This window comes from Chiloscyllium plagiosum, unplaced genomic scaffold, assembly GCF_037043375.1.
Source record: "Chiloscyllium plagiosum isolate Xiang-an unplaced genomic scaffold, Cpla_swu_hap1 HiC_scaffold_37, whole genome shotgun sequence".
Classification (NCBI taxonomy): Eukaryota; Metazoa; Chordata; class Chondrichthyes; order Orectolobiformes; family Hemiscylliidae; genus Chiloscyllium; species Chiloscyllium plagiosum.
This window is the reverse complement of record NW_028270175.1, coordinates 50768166-50779053: the sequence shown is the minus strand read 5'-3', so window position 1 is coordinate 50779053 and position 10888 is coordinate 50768166. Positions and strand designations below refer to the sequence as shown.

At 43.3% G+C, this 10888-nt stretch overlaps 1 pseudogene across 1 annotated transcript; it reads left to right on the top strand.

Annotated features, from left to right (window-relative positions):
* The first annotated feature begins 896 nt into the window (after positions 1–896).
* On the top strand, positions 897–10332 carry LOC148139814 (Ig heavy chain C region pseudogene; annotated as a pseudogene). The gene is made up of 3 exons (XR_015753406.1): positions 897–955; positions 9218–9477; positions 9933–10332. The product of XR_015753406.1 is annotated as an Ig heavy chain C region pseudogene (transcript).
* Positions 10333–10888: the final 556 nt, after the last annotated feature.

Below are 10888 nucleotides of genomic sequence, written 5' to 3'. Positions count from 1 at the left end.
TGTGGTCAGTGTATCGAATGAAAGAGGTGGTGGAAAAAAATCAAATTACAGCATTTAAAAGGCATCTGGATGGATGTCTGAATGGGAAGACTGTAGCTGTCCATAGGCCAAGTGCTGGCAAATAGGAATAGATGAGGTTCGGGTATCTGGTCGGCATGGACGAGTGGGACTGAACGGTCTGTTTAAGTGCGGTAATCTCTGTGATTCTTCAAAATCAGTGTTGTCATCAACACAGCTCACCACGCCGTCTATTCCACTTTTTAAAAAATCAACGCACTGCTATGCCATGCAGAGTGGGCTTCACATTAGTATGACAGGGCAGCGTAACATCGAGGGCCTGTACTGCGCTGTACTGTTCTATGTTCTATGATTCACTCTGATTTCTCTCCGGGGGTACTGCCAGCTGTTGGGTATTTCCAGCAGCACGGCACCTAGTGGGGTGGCACGCTGGTTCCGTGGTTACCGCTGCTGCCGCACAGTGCTAGGGACTCAGGTTCCATTCCAGCCGCGGGTGACTGTCTGTGTGGAGTTGGAACTTTCTCCCCATGTCTTTGTGCATTTCCTCCAACAGTCCACATATGTGCAAGCTGGGGAAATTGCAAATGTTGTATTCAGTGATTGGGAGTTTAGGTGCATTAGTCAGGGTTAACTGTAGCATAATAGGGTCGGGGAATGGATCTGCATGCGTTACTTTTCAGAGGGTGGGTGTGGACTTGTTGGGACAAATGGCCTGTTTGCACACACTGTAGAATTTCGATGAATCTGCATTTCCTTGGTTTGTATTTTGTGAAACGTCTCCTCTCTTCACAGCAATCCAGTGAAAGTGTCAGTTGGTGAGATCTTCAAACAGTTACTGGGGTGGGAACAGGATGTTCTTCTTCCTAAATTGTATGACAATGGTCAAGGTCGAAGGCATGTTTCTAAAGAGGGAACCAATGATCATGAGCAGCAACTGGTAGGAAACCAAAATAAACCCCAGTTATGCTGTAGACTTCAGCGGGAGCATACTGGCAAACGTTTACAGCTGAGGATACATTTGAATAACAGATAAGGTCAAATTAACAGAAACTAACATGCTCAATTGGTCATTCTATTGAAGAGACACCGTCTCCCCCCACGCTTTATGGCCTGGTCTCCTCCTGTCAGGAGCACAACACCGGTTCTGTGATCTTTGGTTGTTTGGCGATGTACAATTCCCCTGACATCACCAATGTAACCTGGAAGAAAGGTGGGGAGCTAATCACGACTGGATTGAGGACTTACCCCTCAATGAGAAACAAGAGGGGAACCTACACCCTGAGCAGCCAGTTAACCCTGCCCGGGTCAGCGGTAGGTTGCCCCAGCAAAATCTACTGTGAGGTTCAACACAGAGGGTCACACAAGAGTAAAGTAATGCCATGTCCAGGTAAGTGTTGTGGGAACTTTGATAAACAGATCAGCTGTGATTAACATTAATAAGGCATTATTTATAAACGTTTTCACAGAATATCCTTTTCCAGCACAGGAAAAAGGCCCTTTGATCCACCCAATTCACGCCTATCAATAACAGCCACCGAACTATTCCTTTCTCATGTGCCAGCACATGATCTATTGCCTTGTGTGACTTGCTCTTGCAAGGATACTTCATAGTTATTATGAGGGGCTCAGTCTCTACATGACTTATAGGTGCTGAGCTCCAGGCTAACACCACCCTCGGTTTGATTTTGTTTTCCCCTGAGATCCACTTGGAATCTCCTGGGCTTACCTTCACCCTGTGCCCCTGAGGCATTGATCTCTTCATCAAGGGGAAAGGTTTCATCCAGTTTACCCTGTCTATGCCTAAAATAATTCTAGACATCATGATAATCTTCTCCCTAATTCTCCTCTGCTCTAAGGAAAACCCCTGTCTATCTAATCTAGTTTCATAATTAAAACCCTCCAACCCAGGCAAGATCCTGGCAAATCTCATCAATACTGCCTTCAGTGCAATCACATTCCTTCGATAACACGCACACAACGCTTCAGTATGGCCTAACCAGTGTTTTATTAAGTTCCAGTATCATCTCACCACTCTTCATTGTCAATGTCTAGGCTAATAAAAGCAAATATCCTCCCACTTTCTTAGCCTCTTTATCCAGACGACACAGTACTATAGGGGATCGGTGGGTATATGCACCAAAGATCCTCAGGCCTTTCCAGGGTTCCACCATTCAAAACGTCATAACTCACAGATTCTTCTGCCGAATTACGTCACCTTACATTTATTCAGAATAATTTCCATTTGCAACTTTTCTCTTCACATACAACCAACCCTTTTATATCCTCCTGCAATCTAAAGCCATTATGTGCATGACTTACCAACATGACAGTTTTCATTTCATCTGTGAATTCACTGGTTAATCCTCCTAAATTTGAGTCTCAAACATTGGTATGTAAGAGAAATAGCACGGAAATCAACACTAATCCCTACAGAACACCAGGGGACATAGATTTCCAGTCACGCAGACACCCGATGACTATTATCCCCTGCTCCCATCACTCAGCCAGTTCTAGATCCAATCTGTCAAATTAACTCGGATCGCATTGGCTCTGATTATTGCTATCATCTGGACATCGAGTTATCTCTATGAAAACTACTATTAAATTGTTACACATGACTTGCTCTCAATAAAACCGTGCTGAACATTGTTGATTTATCTTCCAAATGAAGACTAATTTCACTTCAGTATTACAGCTGTGGAAAGGACGATGGATGAAGACTCGCCATCTGAGGTAGTTTGGGCTAAGGTTAGGAATAGGAAAGGTGAGCCCACCCTGTTAGGAGTTTTTTACAGACCTCCTAATAGTCCTAGAAATGTAGAAGAAAGGATTGCGAGGATGATTCAAGAGAAGAGTGAAAGTAATAGGGTGGTTGTTATGGGGGACTTTAACTTTACTGATATTGATTGGGAAAGCTATAGCTCAAGTTCGTTAGATTGGTCAGTGTTTGTCCAATGTGTGCAGGAGGGTTTCCTGACACAATATGTAGATAGACCAACAAGAGGTGAGGCCATACTTGATTTGGTTCTGGGTAATGAACCAGGCCAGGTGTTAGAATTAGAGGTAGGTGAGCACTTTGCGGACAGTGACCACAATTCGGTGACTTTTACTCTAGTGATGGAGAGGGATAAGTGTGCAATACAGGGCAAGAGTTATAGCTGGGGGGACGGAAGTTATAATGCGGTGAGGCATGACTTAGGATGTGTGGCTTGGAAAAGTAAGGTTCAAGGCAAGGGCGTAATTGATATGTGGAGCTTGTTCAAGGAGCAACTATTGAGTGTCCTTGATAAGTATGTACCCGTCAGGCAGGGAGGAAAGGGTCGTGTGAGGGAGCCGTGGTTTAATAAGGAATTGGAATCCCTTGTTAAATGGAAGAGGGCGGCCTATGTAAAGATGAGGCGTGAAGGTTCAATTGGGGCGATTGAGAGTTATAAGGTAGCCAGGAAGGACCTGAAGAGAGAGCTAAGAGCAGCAAGTAGGGGACATGAAAGTTCCTTAGTTGGTAGGATTAGGGAAAACCCTCAGGCTTTCTATAGGTATGTTAGGAATAAAAGAATAACTAGGATAGGAATAGGTCCAGTCAAGGATAGTAGTGGAAAGTTGCGTGTGGAGGCTGAAGAGATTGGGGAGACACTGAATGAATACTTTTCGTCAGTATTCAATCAGGAACAGGACATTGTTGTCAATGTGAGTACTGAGTCACAATTAAGTAGAATGGATGGCTTTGAGGTATGTAGAGAAGAGGTGTTGGAAATTCTGGAAAGGGTGAAAATAGATAAGTCCCCTGTGCCTGATGGCATTTATCCTAGGATTCTCTGGGAAGCAAGGGAGGAGATTGCAGAGCCATTGGCCTTGATCTGTATGTCCTCGTTGTCTACAGGACTAGTGCCAGAAGATTGGAGGCTAGCAAATGTGGTTCCCTTGTTCAAGAAGGGGAGTAGGGATAACCCTAGTAACTATAGGCCGGTGAGTCTCACTTCTGTTGTGGGCAAAATCTTAGTGAGAATTGTAAGGGATAGGATTTATGAACATCTGGATAGGAATAATGTGATCAAGGATAGTCAGCATGGTTTTGTGAAGGGCAGGTCGTGCCTCACAAGAAGACAGAGGGTAGTAGTTGATGGAAAAGGTTCATCTTGGAGTGCCGTCACTAGTGGTGTTCTGCAAGGATCTGTTTTGGAACCATTGCTGTTTGTCATTTTTATAAATGACCTGGAGGAGGGGTTAGAAGGTTGGGTGAGCAAGTTTGCGGATGATACGAAAGTGGGAGGAGTTGTAGACAGTGAGGAAGGATATGGCAGGTTACAGCGGGATATAGATAAGCTGCAGAACTGGGCAGAAAGGTGGCAAACGGAGTTCAATGTGGCTAAGTGTGAGGTGATTCACTTTGGTAAGAGTAATAAAAAGATTGGGTACTGGGCTAATGGTCGGATAGCGTGGATGAGCAGAGGGATCTTGGTGTGCATGTACACAGATCTTTGAAAGTTGCCACCCAGGTACATTGTGCGGTGAAGAAGGCATATGGCGTACTGGCTTTTATTGGTAGAGGAATTGAGTTCCGGAGTACTGAGGTCATGTTGCAGTTGTATAAGACTCTGGTGCGGCCGCATCTGGAGTATTGTGTGCAGTTTCGGTCGCCATATTATAGGAAGGATGAGGAGGCACTGGAACAGGTGCAGAGGAGGTTTACCAGGATGTTGCCTGGTATGGTAGAAAGATCGTATGAGGAAAGGCTGAGGCACTTGGGGTTGTTTTCATTGGAGAAAATAAGGTTTAGGGGTGACTTGATAGAGGTGTACAAGATGATTAGGGGTTTAGATAGGGTCGACAGTGAGAATCTTTTTCCACGTACGGAGTCAGCTATTAGAAGGGGGCATAGCTTTAAATTAAGGGGGGGTAGGTATAGGACAGATGTTAGGGGTAGGTTCTTTACTCAGCGAGTCGTGAGTTCATGGAATGCCCTGCCAGTAGCAGTGGTGGACTCTCCCACATTATGGGCATTTAAGCGGGCATTGGATAGGCATATGGAGGATAGTGGGCTAGTGTAGGTTAGGTGGGCTTGGCTCGGCGCAACATCGAGGGCCGAAGGGCCTGTCCTGCTCTGAATTCTTCTATGTTCTATGTTCTCAATAGTTTCCTTACCACTGAGACTAGCTTGTCAGATCTGTGTTTTCATTATTTATCCCTTCCTTCGTCCTGCATAACAGTGCAACGTTGGCTGATCTTCACTCACTTGGCACAACTGCTGTGGCCAGACAGAAATTCTAAATTATTGTAAGCGACCCAACTATTTCATCCTTTGCATCGCTCAACCGCTTGGTATACTTTTCACCTGCCCTGGAAATATAACCACTTTTCATTCAGCAAGACAACACAGAACATCACGCCATGTGTCCTAATTTCTGAAAGTACATCACAACACCCCTCCATGATTTCTGTCCCCACATTGTCCCTCTTACTAGTGAACACTGACACAACACATTCGTTTTGACCACAACTAATCCTCCGACTCCATTCCAATAATAACACTTAATGGGCATTACTGTTTCCCGAATACTTTGTTTATTATGAATGAGTCTGTAACTTTAAAAAATATTTTCCTTTATTTTGACTGCTATTATTTTCTCATGGTCCCTTTTGCTCTTCTAATTCCTTTGTCTTTCAAACTCCCTCTTGCAGGTTCTGTACTCCATATTAGTTTCTATTGTTTTAGATTTCGGTATAGACCGGAAGCCTCCCTTGTTTCTCTTTATCTCCCCCTCCATGCCCTTTGGTGTCCAGAGCCCGCTGCATTCTTGGTCCCACGCAGTGGCTTCCTGGGAAATGTCCTCCCTGTGATTTTACTATCTCTTTCTTAAATGTGTCACACTGCTCTGACTCATATTTACCAATAAGTGTCAGCTTCCAGTCCACTCTGGTTAAGTCATTACCTGATCTTACTAAAATTGTCCTCCCCCTTTACAGAACTTTGAGGCAATTTCTATTCCTTTGCAGTACAATCTGAAATCCAACTGATTTACGATCACTGTCTGCAAAGTGCTCCACCATTGATGTTTTACCTACTGTGTCGACTTCATTCCCTAAAGTTTAGTTCAGGTTCACCCCTCTCTTGCAAGGTCTGGATTAAAATTCTCTGTATTAAACACATACTTTGTTCAAATATTCTCCTGGGGGCATTTTCAGAATTGTGCTCCCTCTAAATTTTTGACAAAATGCATATCCAAGCCTATGCGGAGGAAGTTAAAAACCTCTTTTCTCATTCCTCTATTTAATTTACATGTCTCTGAAATTTGCCCATGTATTTGCACTTGGTCTTTTGGACCTATAGTAAGGTCTATCGTGCTCTCCCAGTAGTTATGTTTGCTGTATTTTGGTTTTGAAGTACTGTCCATTTGCCTTTGTTCAAGGAGGTATCCATGATTTCATTTCTCTTTACAGCCTAAACTACTCTTGTCAGAATTGCGACAGAAGCAACATTCTGTACCGCACACCCCCGCCCCCATCCTTTTCCATCTTTCCCTGTCTCGCCTGAAGGCACTAAATCCTGGAATATTGAATAGCCACTCCCGCCCGGCTCTCAATATGTCTCCATGATAGCAACGGCATCATTTCTTCATTTATGCCAGTAATTCGTCTGCCTTGTTCATCAGACTCTGTCATTAAAACGAATACCATCCAGTGTTGCTATCTCCCTTCTGATGTTCCCGGCCTATAGTTTCTATGCCTCCTTGACTCCCTTGCTGTGTCCTATAAGTTTAGCCTTTCACATTGTCCTGCTGATCTTTCTGTGTGGATCCCAGCTTCTCCAGCACTCTGCACAATTATGATTCCTGTATCCATTAACCACAAGAAACCTTGATATATGAGAACTGATTGTATTTGTTGTGAAATTCGTTGGATACTGTATGCGATGTGTTTCCTAAAGGTCCAGATATTCTCCAACCAACTCTTCTCCTAACTGCGAGCTCCAGTGAAGAAATCGCAAGCAGCAAATTTGCAACCGTCGTCTGTTCAATCATCGACTTCCATCCGAAGTCAATCTCCGTGAGTTGGTTGAAAAATGGCCGACCCTTGGATTCTGGCTTATTCACGTCTCCCGTGTGTGAGGTAACGAGTCGGCTGATGGTCTCTTATGGTGAATGGTTCAACAGCTTAGTCTATACCTGCCAGGTCACTCATGGAGAGAACACTCAAAGTAAAAACATCACCGCACTCCAGGGTAAGAGACACAGACTGCGAGAACTACAAATCACTCTGAACTCGGATGTGAATCAAACACACTAATTTATCAGGCGTAGTAAACAGCTTCTCGTTTCCCAACATGCCACGTATCTCATTTCAGTTTGAGTGTTACATTAGCATTGCTCATAATTCAACCTTTAGGCAAGTCAGAAAAGCATGTTTCCTCTCTGTTGAAGATAGATATATAGACAGTGAGCTTTGTTAAATAGTTCGTTGCCTGACCATGCTGGGAGAGGCATTCAGAGTGCTGAATGCTTGCCTGGTGGCTGCTTCAAGGATAAGTTTGGGGTGGAGGGGGATATTGGAGAGATATCTGATTGATACATAGAAAATCCTGAGAGACTGAGGTCGAGTGAATGTGGAATAGATGCTTTGACTGGTAGGCGACACTAGGACCCAAGGGCACAGTCTCAGGGTCAAAGGGGCACCGTTTAGAACTGAGATGGGGAGGGTTTCTTCAGCCAGAGGGTGATGAGTCTGTGGAACATGTTGCTGCAGAGGGCTGTGGGGGCCAGACCATTGTGTGTACTCAAGCCAGAGATAGATCGGCTCTTGTTTAGAACGGGGAGAAGGCAGGAGAATGGCTTTAGCCTGAAATGTCGATTTTCCTGCTCGTCGGATGCTGCCTGACCTGCTGTGCTTTTCCAGCATCATTCTGATCTAAACTCTGGATTGGCCGAACAGCCTTATTCTGATCCTCTATAAAATTGACGTGGTTAACATATGCAGTGACCCTTACTTGAAAATAAATCAAAATGCGTTCAATGCTTCATTCCCTGCTCAGGAATGACCTGTTGGTTGGACATTGTACGACATCGATTTTTACCTGGTACTGAGCTCTTTAACTTCATTTATGGGATCAGACCACAGACCAAGTGGCTATCACATTTGATGAACTGGGATAAATGTGATCTCACTGAGCTTCTTTAAGATGCTCTCAGTAATTAGTGGATGAGGCAGGAGAATAAATTCTGGTGGGAATGCTACAATAGGGATGAATGAACTAGGAACTCGAGACAGGCTGATTTAGCCTGTTTGGGGTGGCGATGTTTACACAGTGAGTAGTGGATGTCAATAAAATTAGTGACATTTCCATCGCGTTTGTAGATTAATTTAAGACGCTTTTGTTTGTTTTTTTCTCTCCTGCTCTATGAAGAAATTAAAAAATGCAGCTTGGTAAATAAAGTGAAAGTACAGACCAGTTATGAACTAACTGAATGGAGGGAAAGACTTAAGGAGATGGGTGTCCTTCTCGATATCCAATGCTGTACTCAATGTCTTGTTTTCAGATCTATTCCAAACACAGCGCACGAGGAACAATGACATAAATTAGAGAATGACATCACACCAATATCGCAAAGTATTTTTAATCATGTTAAATATAATGAACAGAATTTCCATGGCTGTTCACTGCTCCTGTAACACTTTAGAACTCTGCAAAGAGAATAATTATTATTTATTATAATCTGTCCAAACTTTGGGATGTGATTTGGCAGTCAGTGTGACCAGCAGCACTTACACCTAAAGGTAATGAACATGGAAATGAACTCATTATATTCAGATTACTCTTGTCACAAGTGTCAATAGATGGTCTTAAGTGAGAGACAAACTCTGAAAGAAAGGTCATTCCATGGGTTACATGATGGTATCTTCGATTATTTTACTTTTTTCACAGGTTTCACTTGTTACAAAGCCAGTGTTCTTTAGGAATAATTACACAGGGTATGTTATAGGTAATCACAAATGTTTCACAGATCAAAATACATCAACAATAGTAAGCATCGTTTCAACAATAGTTGGAGTTGCCATTTTGGAAGTGGTGTCTTCACCCTGTGAAGGAGTAATCTGAAGATTGGCTGTTTGTATCAGAAAGGGGCATTTTTCATTGACTTTGATTTTTGTTTCATCGAAGATACCGAGTGCCACCCTGACACCGTTAAAATCCTACCACCGCCAGTAGAACAAGTCTTACTGGAGGCGACGGTGACGTTAACCTGCGTTGTGTCCATCTTCCTTCTGGAGTCAATGTGACCTGGAAACAAGAAAAGAAGCCTCTGAAATCAGAGATTGCTGACCAGCCTGGACAGAATCCCGACAGCGTGATCAGCAAATTAGACATTTCTGCTGAAGCCTGGCTGAGTGGCGTTACTTTTGAATGTGTGGTGTACCATCAGAAACTACCGACTCCGCTGAGAGACTCCATCCACAAGGAGAAAGGTGAGCGGTGAGATTAAAGCACAAAGGATCCCATGTGTAATCCAGATCCAGTTACATCAATGGCAGGCTTTGATTGGTAATGAACCAACACGGTTGGGAGCATTAATGATGCATCTGAAGGCAGGATGGCTGAGTAGCTGATTAAGAAAAAGATGGACCAAAGGATATTGTATTCTGATTAAGTCAGATAAGGTGGGAAGAAGCCTGGGTTGTGATGTCACCATCAGCAATGACAAATGGCCAGAATGTCCTCGTTGTGGGCTGGAAACATGGAGGCAACTTTCACATTAAACTTTCCTTTTTTTAATGAACAGTATGCGTACCATTCTGCTCCTTTAGCAAACGAAAGTAAATAAATCCCAAATTAAACATGGCGTATTTTAATATTTAGTGAAATTGTGATATTGGTTCAGGATTTTTTTGGTTGATTTATATTTGTCTCAAATATTCTGCAGTGATTAATCCGCTGGAGCCATCAGTGTCGGTCCTCCTGCCACCAACAGAAGAAATCTCCGCTCAGAGGTTTCTCTCCCTCACCTGTTTAGGGAGAGGTTTCTCCCCCCGAGAGATATTCGTCAAGTGGACAAACAATGACAAGCCGGTGAATCCCAGTAACTACAAGAACACCGAGGTGATGGCGGAGAGTGACAACACCTCCTTCTTCATCTACAGCCTGTTATCCATTACAGCGGAGGAGTGGGCCAGCGGTGTTTCTTACTCCTGTGTGGTGGGACATGAAGCGATTCCATTGAAGATCATCAACAGAACAGTAGATAAATCCAACGGTAAACCGAGTTTTGTAAACATTTCACTTGCACTGATGGACACTGTTAATTCACGTCAATAAAAATCTCAAAGTTGTATTTCATAATTCAACAGAAGTAATGAAGTGTTTCTTTTCCTCCAGTTGTGAGTTAAATACTGAATTAGTTGTTTCTCACTCTGACTTACATTCCAACTGTGTCGTTAACGTGGATTATTAACAGGTCTAAGATGAGTGTCTTGTGCAGTTAATGTTCTCTGCTCAGATACACCCTGGGTCAGAGACAGAGTAAAGCTCACTCATTGCAGGATTCCACCAAGTACCTTATTCATCCTAAATCCCTCTGTGACAAAATCTGACAATGTCCATTTTATGTCAAGGGTAGGGCACGAGTTTTGAACTTGGTGTTTTTGATTCCTCCCATTTGACATTCTTACAAAATTCATGTCAGTTTTAAACTGCCAAATTGCACCAATTGGAAATGTAAATGTAAGACACTTTAAAAGTAAATTTGATTGGAACATACCAATCGTAAAGAGTGCAGAACAGTTTGAATGTAACCTTTGTTTCTGGGGAACTGCCAGGGATCTTGCACCAGCGCATGAGTTGACAGAATGTATCTTCACTTTCACACCAAAGAGAATCAAC